The sequence below is a fragment of the Triticum aestivum genome, chromosome 2B (genome assembly GCF_018294505.1).
Source record: "Triticum aestivum cultivar Chinese Spring chromosome 2B, IWGSC CS RefSeq v2.1, whole genome shotgun sequence".
Taxonomy (NCBI): domain Eukaryota; kingdom Viridiplantae; phylum Streptophyta; class Magnoliopsida; order Poales; family Poaceae; genus Triticum; species Triticum aestivum.
Window position 1 is genome coordinate 116,459,532 of NC_057798.1, and position 23,431 is coordinate 116,482,962.

Here is a 23,431-nt window from a genome sequence, read left to right on the forward strand (position 1 = left end):
AAGTAACTCTTTTGAGGTGGCGCACATGAGTCCACATATTCACCATATCAATACGCCACTATGGATCCGCTCCCGTCTCCCTACGAACGCCATCCATAGCACTCACGCTTATCTTGCATATTTTAGAGTATCCACTTTCACTTGTCTAAGAACTGTTATAGGCAACCCAGAAGTCCTTTACCGCTGACACGGCTATTTGAATAGATGATGTTAACCCTGCAGGGGTGTGCTTCTTCATACATGTTTCCACCACTTAGCGTCTGCACACGACATGTGCTCGGCAGACTTCAAGTGAAAGCCGACGTGGGTGTAGACCACGACCTACCTAAACACTCAAGTCTCTAGTCCAGGTTTATTGCCTATTCAGGTTACATCCGCAGGGAGTCCGGCCGAGGTTTCCACATACGGCCCCGAATGATGTGTACAGGGTTCCGTGACACCAAACGGGCGCCCGGTATACCCGGCCACGTGCCTACCGCATCACAGCCCACCCCTCCGGTCAGTGCTGCGCACGGCCTCCAGCATACTACAAACACCAGAAACTACTTGCAACTCCTGGACAGAGGACAAGGGTGATTAAGAAGTCGAGCGGGGTCATATTTCAGGGCCCAATGCATGGTAGTAGCTGAATCATAGATCACAAACACAGAACTCAGTTCCTGAGGATGGCTTCAATGAGACAACCCACCATGTACTCCTACATGGCCTCTCATCAATACCTTTACCAAATCGTGTTCACACACTTAGCTCATACACAGTAGGACATGTTCACACACCTCTGATTCATCCCCGATGAATCAGAGCTGACTCAACTCTAAGCAGTAGCAGGCATGACAAACAAACATGAATGAGTAGGCACAACAGGGCTCAAACAACTCCTACTCATGCTAGTGGGTTTCATCTATTTACTGTGGCAATGACAGGTCATGCAGAGGATAAAGGGGTTCAACTACCGCAGCAAGTAACAGATGAATCGTTGTTGTCCTAATGCAGTAAAAGAGAGCAGGAGCGAGAGAGTGGGATTGTATCGGAATGAACAAGGGGGTTTTGCTTGCCTGGCACTTTTGAAGATAGTATAGCTCTTCATCGGTGTCATCGATCACATCGTCGGTACATGTCCACTTAGAGGGGACAAGCATCGACAAACAAAGAAGAAACACAATCAATGCAATGCACAATATGATGCATGATCATGACATGGCATAATGAGTGTGTTGGCCTAATGCAACTACAACAGATTAAATGGAGTTGGTTTGAATCCAAGATTCAAATTCAAACCCCATATGTGGATATTCAAATGCCATTTATATGACTTGTCCTAAACAGTACTCATAAGTTGTTCTAACATGCATGAAACCAGTACAGATGGATAGATTGGATTTTTCTGATCATCTTTCATATATAAATTATTTCATTCTGAGTTACGGTTAAATTTCTATGAATTTTAGAAGTTTAGAGCATTTTCTGCAATTTCTGGATTATTTAAAATTAAGCTAAATCCAGAAATAGATTTACTGCGTCGGCATGACACCATCATGACGTCAGCAGGTCAACCGAGTTGACCAAGGTCAAACCTGACTAGTGGGGTCTGCGTGTCGGTGTCACAGCTAATTAACGGAGTTAATTAGTGCTAAGTTAAATGCTAACCTAAGTTAATTAGGGCGTGGGCCCACATGTCAGTGACTTAGCTGCTTAACTAAAAGTTAATTAGCACTAAACTAAATTAGCAGGGCTCTGGGCCCACTTGTCCGGACCCAGGGGAGGTCAACTGGGTCAACCCGGGTCAAACTCGCCGGAGTTGACCCGGGACTCGTCGCCGGCAGGGCCAGAGACGGCGAAGGGGCTCGAGATTCCTCCTCTGGCGACCAAATGGCCGGCGGAGGGCATCTGCGGGACGCGGGCACTCGTACGCGTCAAGTGGTGGCAGCGGCTGGGCCTGGGATGGCCGGAGTCATCACCGGCGTCGACCTTGGCAGTCGCCGGAGCTCGGGTGAGCTCGGGGTCGACGCTATGGTGGGCAGGGTGGCTCGTGCGGGGCACCTACGTGCTCTACGCGGAGCAGAAATGGAGCTGAGCACTACGGCCGGACCGTTAGGTCAACGGAGATACGTCGGCGGCGAGCACAAGCGGCGGCGCGTGCGGGTGAGCAAGGTGCGGTGGCTACGGTGCACGAGAGCGAGAACGGTGAGGGGGAAGAGGATCAGTGGCTCACGGCGAGTGCAGGGAAGCGAACGGCGTGCTCAGGGAAGAACCGGAGCGGTCGGGGCGGCGGAGGCGATCTCGTCGTCGGGAGTTTGGGGACAAGCTCGGTGAGGACGTTCGGGGGCTTCCGGCGGGGCGTGGCTTGGTGAGGGGGTGTAGGATGAAGTGGCGGAGCTTCTGGGCGCGTCGGCGAGACGTGGGGTGGCCGGTGGCCATGGCTACGGCGAGCGGCGGCTGCGGTTGCGCTCGGGTGGGTGCGCGAAAGAGAAAAAGAGGAGAGGGGAGGAGCGAGGGAGAGTGCGAGGGGGTTCCAGGGGCATGCGTGGTGGCGTTGGAGACGTCCAGGCGTCGAGGACGCAGGCAAGCAGGGTGGAGGTGGCCGCACGGTGGTGCGCGCGCGTCGGGCACGCGCCCGTCCTCCTAGCAGGGAGGAAGACGACAGGGGAGGGGCCAGGTGGGCTGGGCCGCACAGGTGGGCTGCCAGCTGGGCCGGCCAGGTAAGTGGCCCAGGTAGGTGTTCTCTCTCTCTCTCTTTTCTAAATTGTTTGTTGTTTTCTAATTTTCTGTAACTTTGTGGTTTTTCTAAAAATACCTAGGCAACTCCAAAAATCACCAAACTGCTCATGGCCACTAAATGAAATATATCTAGCATGGAACATTTTAGTTTGGGATTATTTGGACATTTAAAATATTTACTAGCATTTAAATGCCCAAATTCAAATACTATATGATTTAATTCAGAGCCCAAATATGTCATGGAAAAATGTGCAACACCTCTGGTTATTGTTTCCAACATTATCCAGAAATGATGAACATTTTTAAAAGCCATTTGGAATCACTGAGAAAAATTTTAGTTCAACCTAGTGAATTCCTTTGATGCTAGGGTTTGGGAAATCCCTATTTCAAATTCATTGGAATTTAAACATGATGCACACATGAGGGGCTAGGCTAGGGCAAACCAGATCTAGGGATGTGACAGTATGAAGGTTCACTCGTTCGGCTGCGGCATGAGGCTGTTGTCGCCGCAGAATAACAGGGGGTGTGGGTGCGTAGAGGGATGGCCTGGCAGCGGTGGGAGTAGTAGGGGGCGGTGAGGCCTCCGTGGCATTACAGCCGGCCACGGGCGGCAGGAGCAGGCGGCACCACCGACGCTACTTTGGGCGGCTAGAGCAAGAAGACCAGAGGTTGAAGAAGCACTACGGCCGTTGGATGGACATCGTACAGTCACTGGAGCTAGAATCGTTCATATATTGACTAAAGTTGACAAAGGCCTCCGTCCCAGTCAACTTAGTAGGCCCACAAGTCAGCCTCCCACCAAGGTTGGTCCCAGCTAGCAGGGGGTATTCATTTTTTTTGTGCGTAATAAGGAGGCACTTCCAGTGGGTCCGAGCTGACAGCGGGGGGAACGTTTTTTCGCGAAATACGGTGGTCCGACCTATTGGTCCCAGCAGTCAAGGGGAAATGTTTTTTGCGAAATACTGGTGGCCCGTCCCATGGGTCCCAGATGTCAGGTGGAGGAATAATTATTTTCCGCGTAATAAGGAGGCACTTCCTTGCGGCTGCCGTGGACCCAGTTGTCAGCCTCTCCACGTACAGTACTCTTCCGATGGAAGTCGGTCGTTGACCACATTGACCACGCTGCACCGCGAGCACCACGGCGGTGGATGATGGCGAGGCCTAGGAAGGGGACGACGTGGAGCCAAGGAAGACGCGGCAGTGGAAGCCCGCCCGGAGAGGAGTACGAGGGTTCACCGGTTCGGCTGCGGTGTGAGGCTGCCGTCGCCGCAGAATAATAGGGGGTGTGGGTGAGTAGAGGGATGCCCTGGCCAGTGGTGGGAGTAGTAGGGGGCACTGAGGCCTGGGCGGCAGCACAGCCGGCCACAGGAGGTGGGAGCAGGCGGTCCCGCCGGCGCTGCTTTGGCGGCTGGAGCAAGAAGATCAGAGATTGAAGAAACACGACGGCCGTTGGATTGACATCCAACGGTTACGTCTGCTAGAATCGTTTGTTGACGTAGTATATAATAACTAAAAAAATCTTGCATACGTGTCAACTAAACAGGCCCACTTTTTTTAATAATTTATATATAGCTCATGGCAACTTCTTATGCAATTTATTGTAGTCGTTTTTTTTGGTTGGCTAGGGCCAATTTCGCATATTTCTGTGGGTTCCAAGCTATTTTTAATACCGAAATGTCGAGCCAGATTTAAAGTACTTTGAAGATATATTTGAATTAGGTTAATGCCCAGTGAAATAGGAATCTGAAAAAGTGAAAAAAAAAATCAGAAATTATCAAGTAATTGCCAATTTGTCATCTGTTTTTATATCTACAACCCATTTCATATTACTTTCAAGGCGTAGAAAAATAAGTAGGCCTGGATTGGGTATTCTTCAGAAAAAATAAAATGGGCTCATTTGCACAAAGAAAAAATAGTTGGGCTGGTCACATGGTGAACATAAAATATAAGCCTGGGCTAGACGGGCCACAGCCCAGTTCAAACCCTGCTCCGTCTCAACAATACCAAACAAAAAAAATACTACTCAAGTAGCTACGTCTCAGGTGTCAGCCGATCTTGTGTTGTTCTCTTGTCTATTGACTATATACGCTCACAATGTCATGGGTCCCAGATGTCAGGAAAACACTAGGAGGAAGCATTTTATTTTTCCATACGTTGACGTGGTGGGCCCCTACTGTCATCCTCTCCACGTACTTCTGCCGATTCCTATTGTTTGTTGACCATGTTGACAACACGAGAGGGCGGCGCCGCGGCGAGCGCACCAAAGCGCATGGAGGACGTCGGCGTTAACGATTTAGGATACGGTGGGGCGGCGATGCGTGCGCTGAGGCGCAGCCAACCGTGGGAGGCGGAAGCAGGCGGCCCCACCGGCGCTGGTTTGGTTTTGGCGGCTGGAGGAAGACAGGACTGAAGAAACACAACAGACTATAAAAGCAGCAGGAGTACTTAACAACCTTAACTAAAACCAGCAGGGGCACTTAACAACCAAAGCTGAAAGCAGTATGAGTACTTATACAGGTTCAACCGTACAAAGCACGCCTCGAACAGTGCTACTTTGCCTACATGCTACAGTTAACCAAGGGTGAGGCCGCCAAGCCCCAGGACAAGGCCCAGGCGCCACCCTGCGCATCCACAACCTTCTGAGAGCGGCTTCATCTCGCAACGTGGTCAATAAACAGGATATTCGCTTTAGAGCCATGGAAAAGCATGAACATAATCTTCTGTCCTATTCTCCAAGATGGACGGGCCTTCATTATCTGAGACCACCCACGAATAAGTATCTTTTCGCCTCCAAGGGGAATTGAGTAGGTCGACATAAACATCATGTTGTGACCAAGCGCAAGTCTAACCCGACCATGGTCAGGCATCTATATAGGAACAATAGAACTCGGCAGTTCCTGTTTCAAGAAGATCACAGCTGTAAAACTGTGTATGAGCAATAGTTTATGAACAACGTATATAACAAAAAACAGCTCGTACCATAAGTTTCTCGACACAGTTGGACCTGTTCAACGAGTGCAGCAGTGGCACACATATCCCACGTGGCCTTCCACCATTGAAACGCCCCACAAGGACCTCAAGACGATCAATAAAGTGTAGGAACATGTGGATGTCGATCCAGTCAACTTCAGTGCCATTAGTAACAACCGAGTTACTATAGAGTAACAAACGAGCAGACTGCTTAACTCTAAAAAAACCTACACATGCCACCAATTATAAGACAATATTAGTTAGAACTAGCATCTTCGTGAGAGATTCGTTGCTACTTCTAAAGTTAAATTGTGATTAGTTAGACAGAATAGGTGGATTAAGAATTAATCGAGGCAACAAGCAAGAACCAGATACAAAACTAACATGGATGAACAATTGGAACGACGTCGGGGTGGAAGATCGCAGTGAAGATGAGACCAGGTTCTGCTATTTCCATCAACATTCGTGCGCCAACTTTCAGTCCGTAACACTTGAGAAAGTTTATCCAAGTTCGGCCATAAAAAAAGCAGCGACCTTCTTGGTTCATGAACCCAACTTGGAGGCAATATCCATGGATTGTCTTCACTGTGACCATTAAACTAGTGTATTCAGTTATGGCAAGGCCGAGCATCTTGAGTACATGTGTTCTGGCAGAGCAAATAATACACTGAAGGAAAAATAATATGAGAACACAGCATGTTCAAAAAAAACCACCCTCCCGGATAGAGAAGAGGATTCTAGGAACATACTGTGCGCGTTTCAAAATGCTATGGTAGGATGAGAAGGAACAAGTGTGGCGTCTCGCCGTGGGCGCAGAAATCTGTAGGGTACTCGCACTTTGGGCACTACAACTGAAACACACTAGATTCAGTACAAAGAAAAATGCATCAACGGTGGCGGCTGCCATCCTAGGATTACCTGTGACCAAGGGACTTGGATTTATCGGGGATGGATGAAGAATTCTTACCTGGTTCTCCGTGAGAAAACCCCATGCAATCGCCGAGCGGGGGTTTTCTCTGAACAAGCAGACGAGGGAGAAGGGGATTCAGGCCCAGTGAAATATTGTCGCTTCGTCCGTCCAGCTTACTGCTAAAGCTGGAAAGGGGGGGTTGTGATTTTACGGCTCATTGGGCATTACTGCGGGCGCTACGACCGGGGTGTGTCTACCGTGAAGTTGTGCACTCTAATTTGTGCATATGGCACGTGGACCCCGTTGCCGGTTGCCCCACATATCAGCGAAAGGAAGTAGAAAGACAGGAGTAACTAGCTACACATAAATATATATTTTGACAGAGAGATACTCCCTTTGTAAACAAATATACAAATCTTTTATATCACAGGCTCACCTTGCCGAGAAATATACTCCCTCTGCAACGCACGGGCATTATGGGGGTTCAGCTTTTTTATGGGGGTTGAGCTGAGAATATAATACTCAGATAGGCTCACGGTTCTGGACTTTGGGCTGCAAGCCGACCCTGCATGTTTGGGGGGCCATGTGTTCTACCTCAGCGCTTTTCATATTGCAAGCGATCGGTACTGCGCTGGTTTTAGATGTTGTCGCAAGGCGAATACACAAAAATGAATAAAGCACGGCAACTGTTGGAATGAAATCGAACGGTAGTTCCTAACCAGCAATCAGAGTTGCAATTCTATCAACGATATACCATGTGATAAATAATACTGTCGTACTACTTATACACACAGGACACTTGTTTCACCATGCCAGATTATTACATCAAAATCTCTCGGAGGATAGATCAGTTCGGCAGTTGCGTGCTACTACTGAAGAATTTCAAAGTTGATTTGGTCCAGCTCTCCTTGCCGAGAAAGTTCGATTTTGACATCATCCCCTACCGCAAGATATGATTTAGATTTGAACCTTGACCATCCTTTAGCATTAATCATCATGCGACCATCCTTTGTACTTAAGGTATATTGAGCAGGTTCATTCACACCAAGGTTGCGCATGGTAAGAGAAACTTGGCCGCGGTCGCCCGGAATGTTGAACGACTCCCTCGTTGCTCTAGGAATTCTCTGTTTGAAAACAAGAAGACATACCCAAACAGTTAGATCAACACAGTGAATCATGTGAAACAACATGGAAAGAAAAAAGAACGAAGCACTTGGGCGGCCAATGCTTACTGTCGGTGTCAAAACCGGCGGATCTCGGGTAGGGGGTCCCGAACTGTGCGTCTAGGCGGATGGTAACAGGAGACAAGGGACACGATGTTTTACCCAGGTTCGGGCCCTCTTGATGGAGGTAAAACCCTACGTCCTGCTTGATTAATATTGATGATGTGTGTTACAAGAGTGGATCTACCACGAGATCAAGGAGGCTAAACCCTAGAAGCTAGCCTATGGTATGATTGTTGTTCGTCCTATGGACTAAAGCCATCCGGTTTATATAGACACCGGAGAGGGCTAGGGTTACACAGAGTCGGTTACAATGGTAGGAAATCTACATATCCATATCGCCAAGCTTGCCTTCCACGCCAAGGAAAGTCCCATCTGGACACGGGACGAAGTCTTCAATCTTGTATCTTCATAGTCTTGGAGTCCGGCCGATGATGATAGTTCGGCTATCCGGACACCCCCTAGTCCAGAACTGCCTCAGTAGCCCCTGAACCAGGCTTCAATGACGACGAGTCCGACGCGCATGTTGTCTTTGGCATTGCAAGGCAGGTTCCTCCTCCGAATAATCTATAGAAGATTGTGAACACCAGGATAGTGTCCGGCTCTGCAAAAATAAATTCCACGTACCACCGTAGAGAGAATAACATTACACAAGATCAATCTGTTGACGTATTTTGTGGCGTGACGTCGCACCACTACCAAGCCTTTACTCAAATTGTTTTTATTGTTCCACCTCAGCGCGTTTAGCGAAGCGGTTTCCTTGGCACGTCTTGTCGAAGCAGAGATCGTGTTCCCCTTATTCCGGGATTCCCATCAATACGGATGTGGGTAACCCAACCACGCCATTGATTGTGACGCTTGGGAGATAAGCGAGTTTTACCAGGCCGGTGGGGACACATGTTTTTGTCCGCCCATATAAGGGGATAAAGATCCAACCCTTTTACCTGCGCCTTCTTCCTCCTTGGCTTATCCATCTCCGCGAACTCGAGCTCCAGCGCCCAAGCCCGCACTTCTCACCTCAACCTCCTCCAACTATGTCCGGAGCGGGAGGCAAGTGGATGGCCTCCTCCGTCACCGAGGAGCAGATCCAGAAGCTGCGCAACGCCGGATATCTGTCCAGCGACATCGCGCACCGGCTCCCCGACGAGGGAGAGCTCATCCCCACCCCCAGGCCCCATGAGAGGGTAGTATTTCTTCCCCATTTCCTCTGCGGACTGGGCTTCCCACTTCATCCCTTTGTCCGGGGACTCATGTTCTACTACGGCCTGGATTTCCATTATCTGGCCCCGAATTTCATCCTCGACATCTCGGCGTTTATCGTCGTGTGCGAGGCCTTCCTCTGCATCCAGCCCCACTTCAGCTTGTGGCTCAAGACCTTCAGTGTCAAGCCGAAGGTTGTGAAGGGCAACCAAGCAGAGTGCGGAGGCGCCATGGTGGGCAGGATGTCCCACGTTACATGGCTGGAGGGCACTTTCGTGGAAACCATTAAGGGGTGGCAATCGGGGTGGTTCTACATCACCGAGCCGCGTGACCCTGATTGGGCAGTGGCCCCCGAATTCAGATCCGGCATCCCTACACGGCTCACCTCTTGGAAAGAGAGTGGCCGGATCTGGGGGGATTTGGGGGAGCTGACCGGACTCCAAGCCTGTATCCAGAAGCTGGTGGAAAAGAAGCTCAAGCTTGTCAACGTAGTCCAGGTCATGCTCATCCGCCGGATTCTCCCGTGCCAACGACGGGGTTTCAACATGTGGGAGTTCGATCTGGCGCAACACCAGACCCTGAGAGGGCTCTTCGACACTACGTACGAAGATGTCTGGAAGGTGCTGTTCAAGGGCGCCGAGGCTCCCGCATCCGCTACCGAAGATCGCGGATTCCACTCGCAGCGTCCAGCTGACAAGATAAGTGATTTTGCCACTTGTTTTACATAGTTTGACTCTATGCGGGATCTAAACTCCCTTTACGTTTGACAAGACTGGCTGGCAAAGACCGAACGGACTATCTATCCGGCCCCATTGCCAGAGGACCCAGCGAACGCCCGCCTAACGGGGCTGCTGGCTCCGGCACCCCACGTGGTGCCGGAGAAGAAGGCCAAGAAGAAGGCCACGGGGACTCGGAAGAGTTCCTGTTTTCAGGTGCTATCAGATGATGAATCCGAGGCCGACTCCTCCCACCAAGGCGAGGAGGAGAAGAAGAAAGCCTCTCCCCCAGCGGGGGGAGGGAAGAAAAGGAAGGCCTCCCCAACAAGGGAGGCCGAAGGGTCCAAGAAGGGAAAAACTCTTCCCCCGGACTGCTCCGCCAATGCCAGTGATGACGACGAGGACTGGCCTCCAAGGGCCAAGCCCCTGGCGAGATCGTAAGTATCCGGACTCCCGAATAACTTCAACGTTTTTTATTTTCACCACATAATGTCTTTCTAATGCCGCATACAACCCTGCAGTCCGCCCAAGGATGATCTTCCTGCTTCGTCGAGCGGGGCCTTAGGTGCGTCGGATATGGATTCTCTTCTAACTGCCTCCACCCCTCGTGATGCGGACGACGCCGAGGTGGGATCCCAGGAAAGGACCCACCAGGAGGGGGAGGCCCCGGAGGTGTCGCAGGACAACCTCCCGGACTTTGCACCAGACTCGGCCCCGGAGGCCACAGTGGCTCCGGAGTCCGGCGGGCGACCCCTTCGTAAGAAGGGCAAGACCGTGACGCCGGCTGCCTCCGTCCAACCGGAGGTGCCGGATAATTTGCTGGAGGCGCTCAACGGCGCCTCCATTGAAGAGGAACACCGCACTATTATGAGTGCGGTGATTCAGAAGGTTCAGCTCGCCAAGAGCGGGCTGAGCGAAGCCTGCAGCAGCCTACTAATAGGCTTTGAGGTAAGAATTTCGATATATGTAAAATGGTACCGCATAGACAGTAGCCCCTGATGCTCGGTTCGGTGTTCGGAAAGAAAAGCCAGACTGAGGATCTTTAAAAAGATATATGCAGGAGTCATAAAAAATATGTCAATATGGGATTGCAGGATGTGCTGCTGACCTCCGCCGCACTGACTGCGGAGGTCAATACTTTGAAGGAAAGCCTCGAGCGGTCCGAGAACGAGCTCGGCCATGCCAAGAAGCAGCTCGAGGAAAAAAGAAGGTGAGTAATACCTTATTAAAATTGTACCTTACAGAAAAGGATTTGGTTGCAAGAAAAATGACAAGGATAACGTGGGTATTGCAGGGGCCACTAACGAGGTGGCGACCCTGAAGGAGGCGGTGGACGCGGCCGAACGCAATGCGGCCGTGGAGCGCACCGAGCGAGAGAAGCAGGAGGCGCGGGTGGCGGAGGTACAACAAGAGCTCCAGGATCTCGTGAAAAAACATGAGAGCTTGGAGCGTGACTCGAAGACTCGAGAGTCTGAGCTTGCAACGGCTCTTGAGAGTGCCAAAGCCGCTAAGGCCGAAGCCTACAAGGCCCTCCAGGAGATTAAGGCGGTGAAGAAAATAGCAGTGGGTAAGGCATTTTTCATGCAAAGTAAGCATGTGAGTGTTAATTACCTGTTGCTTACCCGAATTCAGAGCTCTCCAGGAGCGTTCGCAGATCTTCCTCGCAGCATGTCCGATGCTGCCGCATTCTACCGGGCCGAGGAGGGGAGCTCGACGGAGAAGGTCTTCTGGTCTCAGTATGCTGAGGCCGGACATCTGGTGCCCCTTAGCGACCAGCTGAAGCAGCTGGTCGAGCTCCACAAGGCGGCCGAACAGGCCATGAAGGGCCTCATAGTTCGGTTGTGGCCTAAGGAGGCCATGCCTGGGAGCTACTTCGGCCTGGTGCGGCGGCTGGTGGATGCGTGCCAGTGGGTTGAAGTCATCAAGCACTCCGCTTGCATTGAGGGTGCCTGTCGGGCCCTTGCCCGCGCAAAGGTGCACTGGGGCAAGATGGATGCCCAGAAGCTCGTGACGGACCCGCCACCAGAGGGCAAGGAGCATCGCACGCCCGAGATGTATTATAAGAGTGTGCTGAAGGGAGCCCGCATTATTGCGGGTGAGTGCTCCAAAGAAGTAATATTTGAGTAGACTCGCATTTTGTTATCATGTGCGCTAAAAACTTAGTTCATATGCGCTAAGCAACGCTTGTTAATTTAAAATATTACCTTCTATGCGGCTGTTTATCAAATCTGAGAGATGGCAAGTCGTCGGCTTCAGCCCCCATGCCACGAGTGCTGGGGTGTTTGGGATAAACTTGAGTGCTCTTGTTCCCATTTTTGGGTCCATCTAGGGAGGCGCTCAACGCAGCGAACAAGGCAACTGGACTTATAATGCTTGAACACTCTCACTTAGCCATAGAATTCTATAATTTTAAATTTTGGCGAAGCCCCTAGTCTTCGGAAGGCCGAATTTGGGGCGCTATCTATGCCTAGGCCGGACAGTATCCGGCTCCTCGCTCTAAGCAGCATAAGTCTTTAAGGACTCGCAAAAAACATCTCGAACAGTGACCGGCTCTCACCTCATCATGACAGTCAGTTTTAGCTTTCTCCACTGAGGCGTTAACCCAGCTCAACTGGGGCGCAATCGCTGTGGTTCTCCCAGTGCTACCTTAGCCGATATAACGGAACGTAAGGTACCAAAACATGGGAGCCGGGCAAACCCAACTATTGACCCAAGACATGATTCAGAGCCGATGCATATAGTGCTATAAGTTCGGGGTGCCGCACTTGTGAAAGTGTTCGGACTCATCACACCATAATGCGGGAAACATAAGCCCCTGGTGTATATTAGCCGTACCAAAGTGTACGGATGCAACATGCCGTAAATGAACATATGTATGAAAAGGAAATGCAATTATAAGCAAAAAGGTGTTGCATTGTTTTATTCAATAAGTGCTGCTATGAATGCAGAACGATACAAATAGTGCGATAAGCAAGGGATGGGACTGTTAAACATGTCCCCCTCCAGGGGTAGGCTGCGGATTGGTGTATAAAAATGCTCGTAATGGAGACCACCTGTATATTCGTTGTAGCCTTTATCCTTCCCTAGCTGTTGCATCGTGAGTTCGGCAGGTCTGCTGCCGGACAGGGCCTCTGACAAACGGAGTCCTGTGGGTAAAAAATAAAAGGTAAAAAGAAAAAAAAAGAACGACACACTTAAGAGCCCCTGGTGTGGTTGAGCCGCAGTCTGGGCTTGTCGTGGTCGTGCCCCTCTCCCCATGCCCATGGTATCTTCAAAGCATCATGGTGTACGCGAAGGACCTGTTTTGACGTTTCGCAGGGGCTGGGGTTGGGGCCGCATTGCTACGCGTGCTCGGAACGTGCCAGGTGGTCTTGTTGTAAGTTACTTCGGGCGCGCTTAGCTATGTCCGGCCGCTTAACGTCCGGACTCGGGAATTGCCTTAAGAGGCTGCATTGCACTTCTGCCACGAGAGCCGCTGTATGTTCCTCCGTGCGGAGAGAACGTTCAGTGTTTCCATTGACCGTGATGACTCCTCGAGGGCCTGGCATCTTGAGCTTGAGGTATGCATAGTGCGGCACCGCGTTGAACTTTGCGAACGCGGTACGTCCGAGCAGGGCATGATAGCCACTGCACAACGGGACTATGTCGAAGATTAACTCCTCGCTTTGGAAGTTATCCGGGGATCCAAAGACCACTTCCAGTGTAATTGAGCCTGTACAGTTGGCTTCTACACCTGGTATGACGCCTTGAAAGGTCGTTTTGGTAGGTTTAATCCTTGAGGGGTCTATGCCCATTTTGCGCACTGTATCCTGATAAAGCAGGTTCAGGCTGCTGCCGCCGTCCATTAGGACTCTGGTGAGGTGAAACCCATCGACGATTGGGTCTAAAACCAATGCAGCCAATCCTCCGTGGTGGATGCTGGTGGGGTGGTCCCTTCGGTCAAAAGTGATCGGGCAGGAGGACCATGGATTGAACTTTGGGGCAACTGGCTCCATCGCGTATACATCCCTTAGCGCACGCTTCCGCTCCCTTTTGGGTATGTGCGTTGCGTATATCATGTTCATCGTCCGCACCTGTGGGGGGAAGCCCTTCTGTCCTCTGTTGTTCGGCGGTCGGGTCTCTTCCTCGTCATCGCTATGCAGCCCCTTGTCATTGTTTTCGGCAATTAACTTGCCTGCCTGCTTGAATACCCAACAGTCCCTATTGGCGTGGTTAGCTGACTTTTTGGGGGTGCCGTGTATCTGGCACAAGCGGTCGAGTATTCGGTCCAAAGAGCCTCTGAATCCGGCATTGACTGCCGTATCCTCATTATTGTCACTGTTAGTGTGGCGTTTGTTTTTGTTACGACGCGGCCTGCCATTTCGGTCCTTGAAATCCAGACTGCCAGAATTTTTGCTGAGGTTGTTGCTGCGTGCTAGCCAGCTGTCCTCACCCGCGCAGAAGCGGGTCATGAGTGATGTGAGGGCTGCCATGGATTTTGGCTTTTCCTGTCCCGGGTGCCGGGCAAGCCACTCGTCGGGGATATTGTGCTTGAAGGCCGCGAGGGCCTCCGCATCCGGACAATCGACGATTTGGTTTTTCTTGGTTAAGAACCGTGTCCAGAATTGTCTGGCCGATTCGTTTGGCTGCTGAATTATGTGGCTTAGGTCATCGGCGTCTGGTGGTCGCACATAAGTTCCCTGGAAGTTATCGAGGAATGCAGCTTCCAGGTCTTCCCAACTCCCAATTGACTCTGCTGGCAAGCCGTTGAGCCAATGCCGGGCTGGTCCTTTAAGCTTGAGGGGGAGGTATTTGATGGCGTGAAGATCGTCACCGCGGGCCATGTGGAAGTGAAGGAGATAGTCTTCGATCCAAACCGCGGGGTCTGTTGTGCCATCATAGGATTCAATATTGGCGGGTTTAAACCCTTCGGGGATTTGATGATCCATTACTTCATCTGTGAAGCATAGTGGGTGTGCGGCGCCTCTGTACTGGGTGATATCATGACGGAGCTCAAGGGAGCTTGGTCTATTTTGTTCGGCCCGGCCGGACTTACTATGTCCGGCGCGACGGTTGTCGTCACGTATCGTGGGGCGCCCACGCGATCCATAGATCAATCTTGATTGTCTTGCCTTATCCTCCAATATATCTTGCAAGTCAGGAGCGTTCCCCAGTGGCCGTGTGCTTTTCGAGCGATGCCGGGGTACGGGTCTAGTGAAGGGCCTAGAGGCCTCTCTGTCGCAACCACGGGGTGCTCGGTCAGCCATATTGTCTCCTGGTGATGCGGGTTCATACGCCTCCTCCTCTAATCGGGGGAGCAGCTTGCGTTTAGGGTAGCTTTTGGAGGGGCGTTCGAGCTCATGCTCTTCGGCCGCGAGGACTTTGGTCCATCTGTCGGCTAGCAGATCTTGATCAGCTCTAAGCTGTTGCTGCTTTTTCTTGAGGCTATTCGCCGTGGACATAAGCCTGCGTTTAAAACGCTCTTGTTCGACGGGATCCTCAGGCACGATGAATTCGTCATCGTCGAGGCTCGCTTCGTCTCCGGAGGGAGGCATATAATCCTCTACCTCTTCTTCTGCCGCTCTCTCGTGAGGGCTGGCCTCTTCGTCCTCCTGTGCTTGATCTTGCTGGAGTGGGTTGTCTTCAGCACTTTCCGGTGTATTGTTATCTCCGGCGCCGGAGTCTTCATTCTTGCTGTGGCGGGATTTAGAGCGGCGCCGCTGACGCCGGCGCTTGGGCTGCTTTTTGGAGGGGTCATCCTCCTCTGTTCCTTCGCCATTCCCATCTTTTGGGATATCCACCATGTATATGTCATATGATGAGGTGGCTGTCCAGTGCCCAGTAGGCGCTGGTTCTTGGTTGTCTCCGGCATCGTCGTCCATACCGTCGATGTCTTCGGAGTCGTAGTCTAGCATGTCGGTTAGATTGTTGACAGCGTCTACCAAGTGGGTGGTGGGTGGGCTTTGAATTTCTTCGTCGTCCGCATCCCAACCGTCCTGACCGCAGTCCGGCTAGGGCTCTCCTGATAACGAGAGACACTTCAGCGAACTCAAGATGTCGCCGAAAGGTGAGTGTTGAGAGATGTCCGCTGCGGTGGACTCCATGATCGGCGCCCAATCGGATTCAATCGGGTAGGGCGCGGGAGATTCGGAGTCCGGCGAGGAGTCCGGCACCTCGGAGTCACGAACTTTATGAGGGACAAGGTCAGTGTTTGGCTCTATCACCGTAGAGGTTGCGGCCCCCGAGGTGGTGTCTAGCCATCCGTCCTCGATCTGTGTAGCCGGCTTCGAATTGAAGATTGGAGCGTTTTCGGGTGCGGCCTCCAGGGTTCCGTCCAGTTGCAGAGCTAAATCATGCTTGCCGTGACAGTGTGGCACACTTGGCTGTGGCTCGAATCCATCGAGGATCAAGTCCCCGCGGATGTCAGCCGTGAAGTTCAAACTTCCAAATCTGACCTGACGGCCAGGGGCGTAGCTTTCGATCTGCTCCAGATGACCAAGCGAATTGGCCCGCAGTGCAAAGCCGCCGAATACGAAGATTTGTCCGGGGAGGAAGGTCTCACCCTGGACTGCATCATTGATGATGATTGAAGAAGCCATCGAGCCTATCGGTGACGACACAGAGGAACTCTCAATGAAAGCACCAATGTCGGTGTCAAAACCGGCAGATCTCGGGTAGGGGGTCCCGAACTGTGCGTCTAGGCAGATGGTAACAGGAGACAAGGGACACGATGTTTTACCCAGGTTCGGGCCCTCTTGATGGAGGTAAAACCCTACGTCCTGCTTGATTAATATTGATGATGTGTGTTACAAGAGTGGATCTACCACGAGATCAAGGAGGCTAAACCCTAGAAGCTAGCCTATGGTATGATTGTTGTTCGTCCTATGGACTAAAGCCATCCGGTTTATATAGACACCGGAGAGGGCTAGGGTTACACAGAGTCGGTTACAATGGTAGGAAATCTACATATCCGTATCGCCAAGCTTGCCTTCCACGCCAAGGAAAGTCCCATCCGGACACGGGACGAAGTCTTCAATCTTGTATCTTCATAGTCTTGGAGTCCGGCCGATGATGATAGTTCGGCTATCCGGACACCCCCTAGTCCGGAACTCCCTCACTTACCAAGAAGGTGGACATGTCGGTTTTTGTAAGGACTTTGGTATATGAAGTGCGAATTGCAGCCTAGTCTGTTGCCGGTGCAACTGCACGGGCTGGACCAAATGCAAGTGCAAGTGTTGGTGCAGGTGCCGAAGCCGCTGCTGCTGCCGGAGATGGTGCTCCTTGTAGAGCTGGTGCCGGTGTCGATGACCGATCCTCCGATAGATCAGACTGATCCGCTGACGCGGTCAGTGCCCAATCCTCAGCTGGATCAGACTGAGTTGTTGCCGCTGTCAGTGCTAGAGCAACTGCCGATGCTCGATCTGTGCGAGATAGCGGCGATCGTGTCTGGTCTGCTATGATCAGCTTTCTAACTTGACTAGGATCCGTGACCGTCATCCAGTTTTTTTCTTCATTTATTTTAAACGCGAGAAGGACTAATTGTGGCGTTTTTGTTAAACCAAACTGCAGTTCATCATAGGGATTCAGCTTGTACTCAGACAACAGACTGATCCAATTTTTTCCAGCAATATAAGTGATGAACAATGCCTTCGTTACTGACACGACATAAGAAGTGAAACCTGCAAAAATAGCCATCGTAGAGCAAACCAAACGGTTTATTCTGTGATGAATGTCACATGGCAAAACCTGCATCGTAAAATTGCAGGAAAAGAAAGAAAACATGACATTAAATCAATAAGATTTAGATAGTAAATCAATAAGATTTACTTGATGTGACATGGGTGAATCCTTACCAGGAAATCACTATGTTGAAGTACTAAATAGAAGATTGATCGTCCAACTACGTGTGGCATGCAGGGCCCCTGCCTACTCCCACAAGCAGGACAGTCCAAAGGTCGTGACAAATCGTATGGACCAAACATCCATGGGACTGGAAATCATGGTGGGTGCGATAAACCCTACAATGCATACAGATATTGGAGTGTAACCATAATTGATAAACCGTCCTCACAAAAAATATGATCTGGATACTTCAAAATGTACAGACTGAATTGAGTGGACAGACATTAACATAGACCGTTCTCAGGACTGACCACACACCAAAAGCGGCAGTGCTAATAAACAATACAGGGTTCACAAACACAAATCAAGTACTGAACAATAGTACTTACTACAGACAAGCAAAGTTGCACTAACTAAACTCTGCAAACTATTTCTTGCCACCGACCTACGGGATGAACCCCGCATAACTAACTAGGCCATGGACTTCGTGTGAGATGTCTACATGCACCATCACCATCTTGTCAACCTTGGAGAACCTAACAGAGTGGTCTTTCCACTCATAAACATGATGATGAAGACAGGCCGCATCAGATTTGTTGGGAAGCTTTACAAGAACCACACCCTTCGTAATCGAAGGCACAGCCAGGAAATTGTTGTGGTCAAGTACAACCTCGAGAACATGCCTGACAACAATGCTACAGGAAAACACTAGTTCAGGACACGTGGCGACAAGGACACAACAGCTGGATAGTTCAGCAGTAGAACTCATCATCAGGTCTTCCAGTTCACACGGCATGACTTTGAGAACTTCATCTCCACCGCGGACCTGGTTCTAATTCAAACAAAAACCATATTTCATTACTACCTCCATTCAGAAATATAAGATGATTTTCGATATTATACTCCATATATGACTACACATACGCACAGAAATGAGTGAACAAAGACACTAGAACATGTCTTCAAAGGCATGAGAGCAGAGGGATTACATGCAATATCCATAACACAAGTTACTGAGGCAAATATACCCTCTTAAAAGGTAGCGTTGATGTTCATAAAGTACTCCCTCTGTCCCAAAATTCTTGTCTTCGATTTGTCTAGATACGGATGTATCAAGTCACATTTTAGTATTAAATACATCCATATCTAGACAAATCTAAGACAAGAAATTTGGGACAGAGGGAGTAGTTGAAAGTAATATATAAGAAATCAGTGTCAACCTCTCGCATGTTTTGGTCAAAAGAGGAATTTAGAACCGTCATTTGGCACACTAAATCACATGCAAGATCACCCAGAAAGTTGTACTACCAGTACTAGTACTGCGTGTTAGATGAAAAAACACGATCAAGATCAAGAAAAAGATCATCAACAAGAGACATTACCTGGACTTTCTTAATGAGGGATCCCGAAGAGGGGGGCTTGGACAGGGCGATGGCTTTGAGCTTGTCTGCGGTAGTCTCGGCGGGGTGCTTGCGCTTCTTCATACCATGAGCCTCGACTGTTTTGGCCAGAGCCATAGACATCACGTCGGCTGGTTCTCCGGCGTCCATCCAAGAGAGGAAGCTGAGAGAGAAGAGTGAAAGGAGGAACGAGATGAGGGAGAAGCGAAGCGAGTGGGGGTTTTCTTCAAGAGAGGAAGCTGAGAGAGAAGAGTGAAATGATGGTTGCTTCGTCCGTCCAACTTACTGCTGGAAAGGAGGGGGCTTTGTGATTTGATGGCTCATTGGGCATTACTGCGGCGGTTTGATCGGGGTAGTCTACCATCACTCTACTACGGAGTAATTTAGTGCATGGCTGGTGGACCCAGGTGCTGGTTGTCCCACACGTCGGCGAAAGTGAGTAATTTAGTGCATGGCTGGAGGAGGATCCGCATGGTAGAGCGTGTACACTGTTTTTCATTCTGAAGAAAAAAATGATTACAGCAAGCGTTTCCACTCTTACGACGAAGGAGTGCGAAACACGGCAGCCACTTGAACATACACAGTGCTCCTACTACAAGGCATGTGCAGTGGTTCATACGTCTGTACTACACAATCTTGTTGCTGTGTTGCGCATGTCAACTACTCCTATATGTAACATAGTACCGCTTTTTCGACTGTCCGGTCGAGAATGAACGGTGAGATCAATGTTAACAGAACTAGGTCCACAGCGCACAGAGAGTACGGTGCTACAGTACTCCACGAAACATGAACCATATGAAGCACATCCTATAGTGTTAGACAGGGTGTATGAAGGGTGCACGGGATGGGAGCAAAAGTTCCCTTCTCGACCCACTTTTGGGTGTTTGGCAGAGTGCATGAAGGGTGCATGAGTCGACACTAGTAGGTTGACAAAAATACACGAAGAGGAAACAACTATATTGAGATGAGAATGCAACCAAACACACCCACACGCTTTGTGCTACAGTGACGGGTCTACACCGTCTGAGTTTGATCCAACGGTCATGTTGCACCGAGACATGGACATGCCCATGCAGAGGGTGCCTAAACACCACCGAAGTCCCTCTTCTTCTCGAGGCGCATGACGTTGGTGATGCAGGGTGCAACCGCCCACAGAGCACGCTCCCGGTCAACGCGAGCCAGCTCGTCAAAGACGGCGTCCAATGGCACGTATGGATTCCGGTGACAGAGCCCTAAAAGGATTCGCCCGGCAACGGCAACGGCAGCGTGCAACCCCTCCTTGTCCAGCTCAGCCCCCACCATCGCGCGGAGACGGCTCAGCTCCTCGGAGATATAGGTGAAGAAGGAGACCAGGTCAGGAAGCCGCAGCTTGTTGAAGTCGACCGGGTGGTCGAACGGGTTTAGCCCGATGGCCGACATCGTCGCGCTGGCATGACGGTAGGCATCGCGCAGCCGCAACACATGCGTGGCAACTTGGTTCACCAAGTGGCTGAGGCGATCATGTACCTTGTCACGATCGGCCCACTCGCACTCCAGCCGGCTCCCCTGATGGCCTATCGTATCTCCCGCTTTCTGCAGCAACGCCGCCGACGCCTCGAGCATGTTTGTGGTGGACGCCTGCCGCTTTTGAAGCTCCGTGAACTCCCGCACATAACGGAGGAGCATGGCACTCCTCTCCTCCTTGAGCTCATAGAGCTCCACGTCCTTGGCCCTGAGCTCCGCATCCTTGGCATGGAGCTCCTGTGTCAGGCGCCTCACCCCGGACTCCGTGATCTGCTGCGCCGCCATGGCACCAGGTAGAAGCAATGGGGAGAGGAAGCAAAGGGGGCGAAACGGCTGAAAGGCAATGCAATCTACGGGAAGGCAGAGGGAGCGAGCTGAGGAGCGGGGAATCTTTTGGTTTTCACCACGGTAAAACACCAGTCGACGACTTCTAACATCAGGGAGCTGTGGGTTTTTATAGGCGGAGTCATCGTGACTAATTGCTACCGCGCCTGCTCCCGTCAATCAGAAAAACAAAAATCCTGCCGCGCCTGCTCCCGTCAATCAAAAAATTTAAAATCCTGCCGAACCCAAACACCAGAGCAACGCCGTGGTGGATATTTAAATTTACCTGCCGGCAAGTAGACAAAAAAAGGGGTGAAAAAACAAATGTGGCGGCGGCCTAGCTAATCGGTCGAACTAGCCCAACTAGCTAGCCACCATGCTTCACTGATGTACTCGGTGGGAAAGGTGGTCTTTCGTGATTTGACGACTCATTTACTTGCTTCAGCGCTACGACCGTGGAGGACCCAGAAAACGCGTGGTAGGGCGTCCCACGTCGGGAAGAATATATGCGTGCACCACCCGGGAGGACCCCGAAACCGCGCGGTAGGGTGTGCCACGTCTCGGCACGGAGGAAAAATGTGCGTGTAAAAATATATTATATCAGACGTAGTACCTATGGTTCGACCTCGGGACCCAGCCAGTCGGTCGAAAACACCCCACTAGCCACACAGCTTCATCATGCAAACGTGGCACGGTTAGCTCCGTCTCGACCAGCCGCAACGTCTCTTGTTCTAGGTGATTCTTCTATTTTCCAAGCTTTTTTTAGTTGTAATAACACCACGGCAAGCTAGCGCCGCTCTTCATGTGTGCCCGTGTAAAGGTTAGACGATGGAGAGAAGAGAGATTGAGATCGCAGACCTGGGACCACCCGTAAGTGAGACAACAGTCATGCACGTGTTGACGAGGCACTCCCTCTACTGTACTCAACGCAAGTACTGTATAAAATCAAGTTATGGGACAAAGCCAACAACCGTTCGTTTTTTCAGGCTATCGACTTACGCTTTGTAGTCCAGGTTGCCAGTTCGAATCTCGTTTTTCAGATTTGTTAGTTTTAGGTCCAAATTTGATTAATGACAAGTGGGACCCCTGTGTGTTGTTCCGATATTTCAGTGTAGGATGGTTTTTTTGAACAAACACTTTGCGCGGTTAGACAAGTAACGGCACGAGTTACAGGTATTTTGCAAGTTTACGAACAAAAATGACAGTGGCATAGAATATCACATCGACCCCGCAGCTTATATACTATGGTGATACGAGTTTTTACACCATTGGAAGTGAGATCCAATGGCTTGGGAGTAGTCTTTGTAATTATGCGCAATTTCCAAACTCTCCAAAGTTTTTTTTTGCAAATAAAACATTCAGGCCTCGTGTGTGCCGCTGCATCTTCGATCCAACAGCTCCCCGGTGCTAATATTAGGTACTCCCCGTAGCTTAATTACCCGCTACGTTGATATGAGCATCTAGGTCATATGATCAGTGATCAGATGGCACATGCATAGTACTTGTACTTTCTACGCATTTCCCAAACTCTATCAGCCGTATATTGCAAAAACATTCAAACCTCCTACTGTGGGCCGTTAGATCTCAGTGAACTCGTATCACCATAGAATCTACGATGCGGGAGCACCTCATACTCTCCCATGCGAGAAAACATAAGGTGCTATCGCAGCTTGGATGCTACGGTGATACGAGCTTGGAGGTCCTTTGATATGAGATCCAATGGCATTTGAGCAGTCTTTGTGCTTGTAAGCAGTAGCCAAACTCTTTTGGGGCTTTTCTGCAAAAAACCATTTGAACCACCGAGGAGGTGTTGGGTCACAAATGCAACGCCTCCGAAGAGCTTGTATCACCAAAGCATCTAAGGTGTGGTGGCACATGATATTCTTACATACAGGAGAATATGATGTCCTCCTTCATCTTAGATGCTACGGTGATACGAGCTTCGAGGTCGTTGGATATGGGATCGAAGGGCATCTAAGTAGTTTTTGCACAAATTGTGTGCAATTCTCAAACTCATCAAGGTTTCCTGCAAAAAAAATTAAGACACATCATGTGAGCTGCTATATCTCAGATCTACAAGCTCCAAGCAACTCGTATCGGCATATAGCATGTAAGGTATGGGGGCACATGATATTCTCCCGGGGAGGAGGCGTGGGGGTGCACAACCAATCGGTGGTTGGGAGGGTGGGAACAAATATAATCTAAACAACCCTAAACAGAGCTCCACAGTTTTATCTAAGGTCATGGGGTTGACCCTCGACAATCATAGCTCCGCCTAAACACAACATTTGCATGTAATGTAGTACTAGACTTAATATTCATGCTTTAGTTTCATGTTCATTTTAAATATTGAACTGAGGACCATGGATGTCTTACATTTTACTCCCTTCGTTCCTAAATATTAGTCTTTTTAGAGGCTTCAAATGGAGTGGCACATACGGATGTATATAGACATATTTTAGAGTCTAGATTCACTCATTTTTCTCTGTATGTAGTCACTTGTTGAACTCTCTAAAAGACTAATATTTAGGAATAGAAGGAGTATTTTTGAACTCGTGTCATACATGAATGGGTTGGAAAAATAGATGCACTATACTTATTGGATTGTTGTTGTGTTCGTGCGTGTGTGTCTGTGTGTGTGTGTGG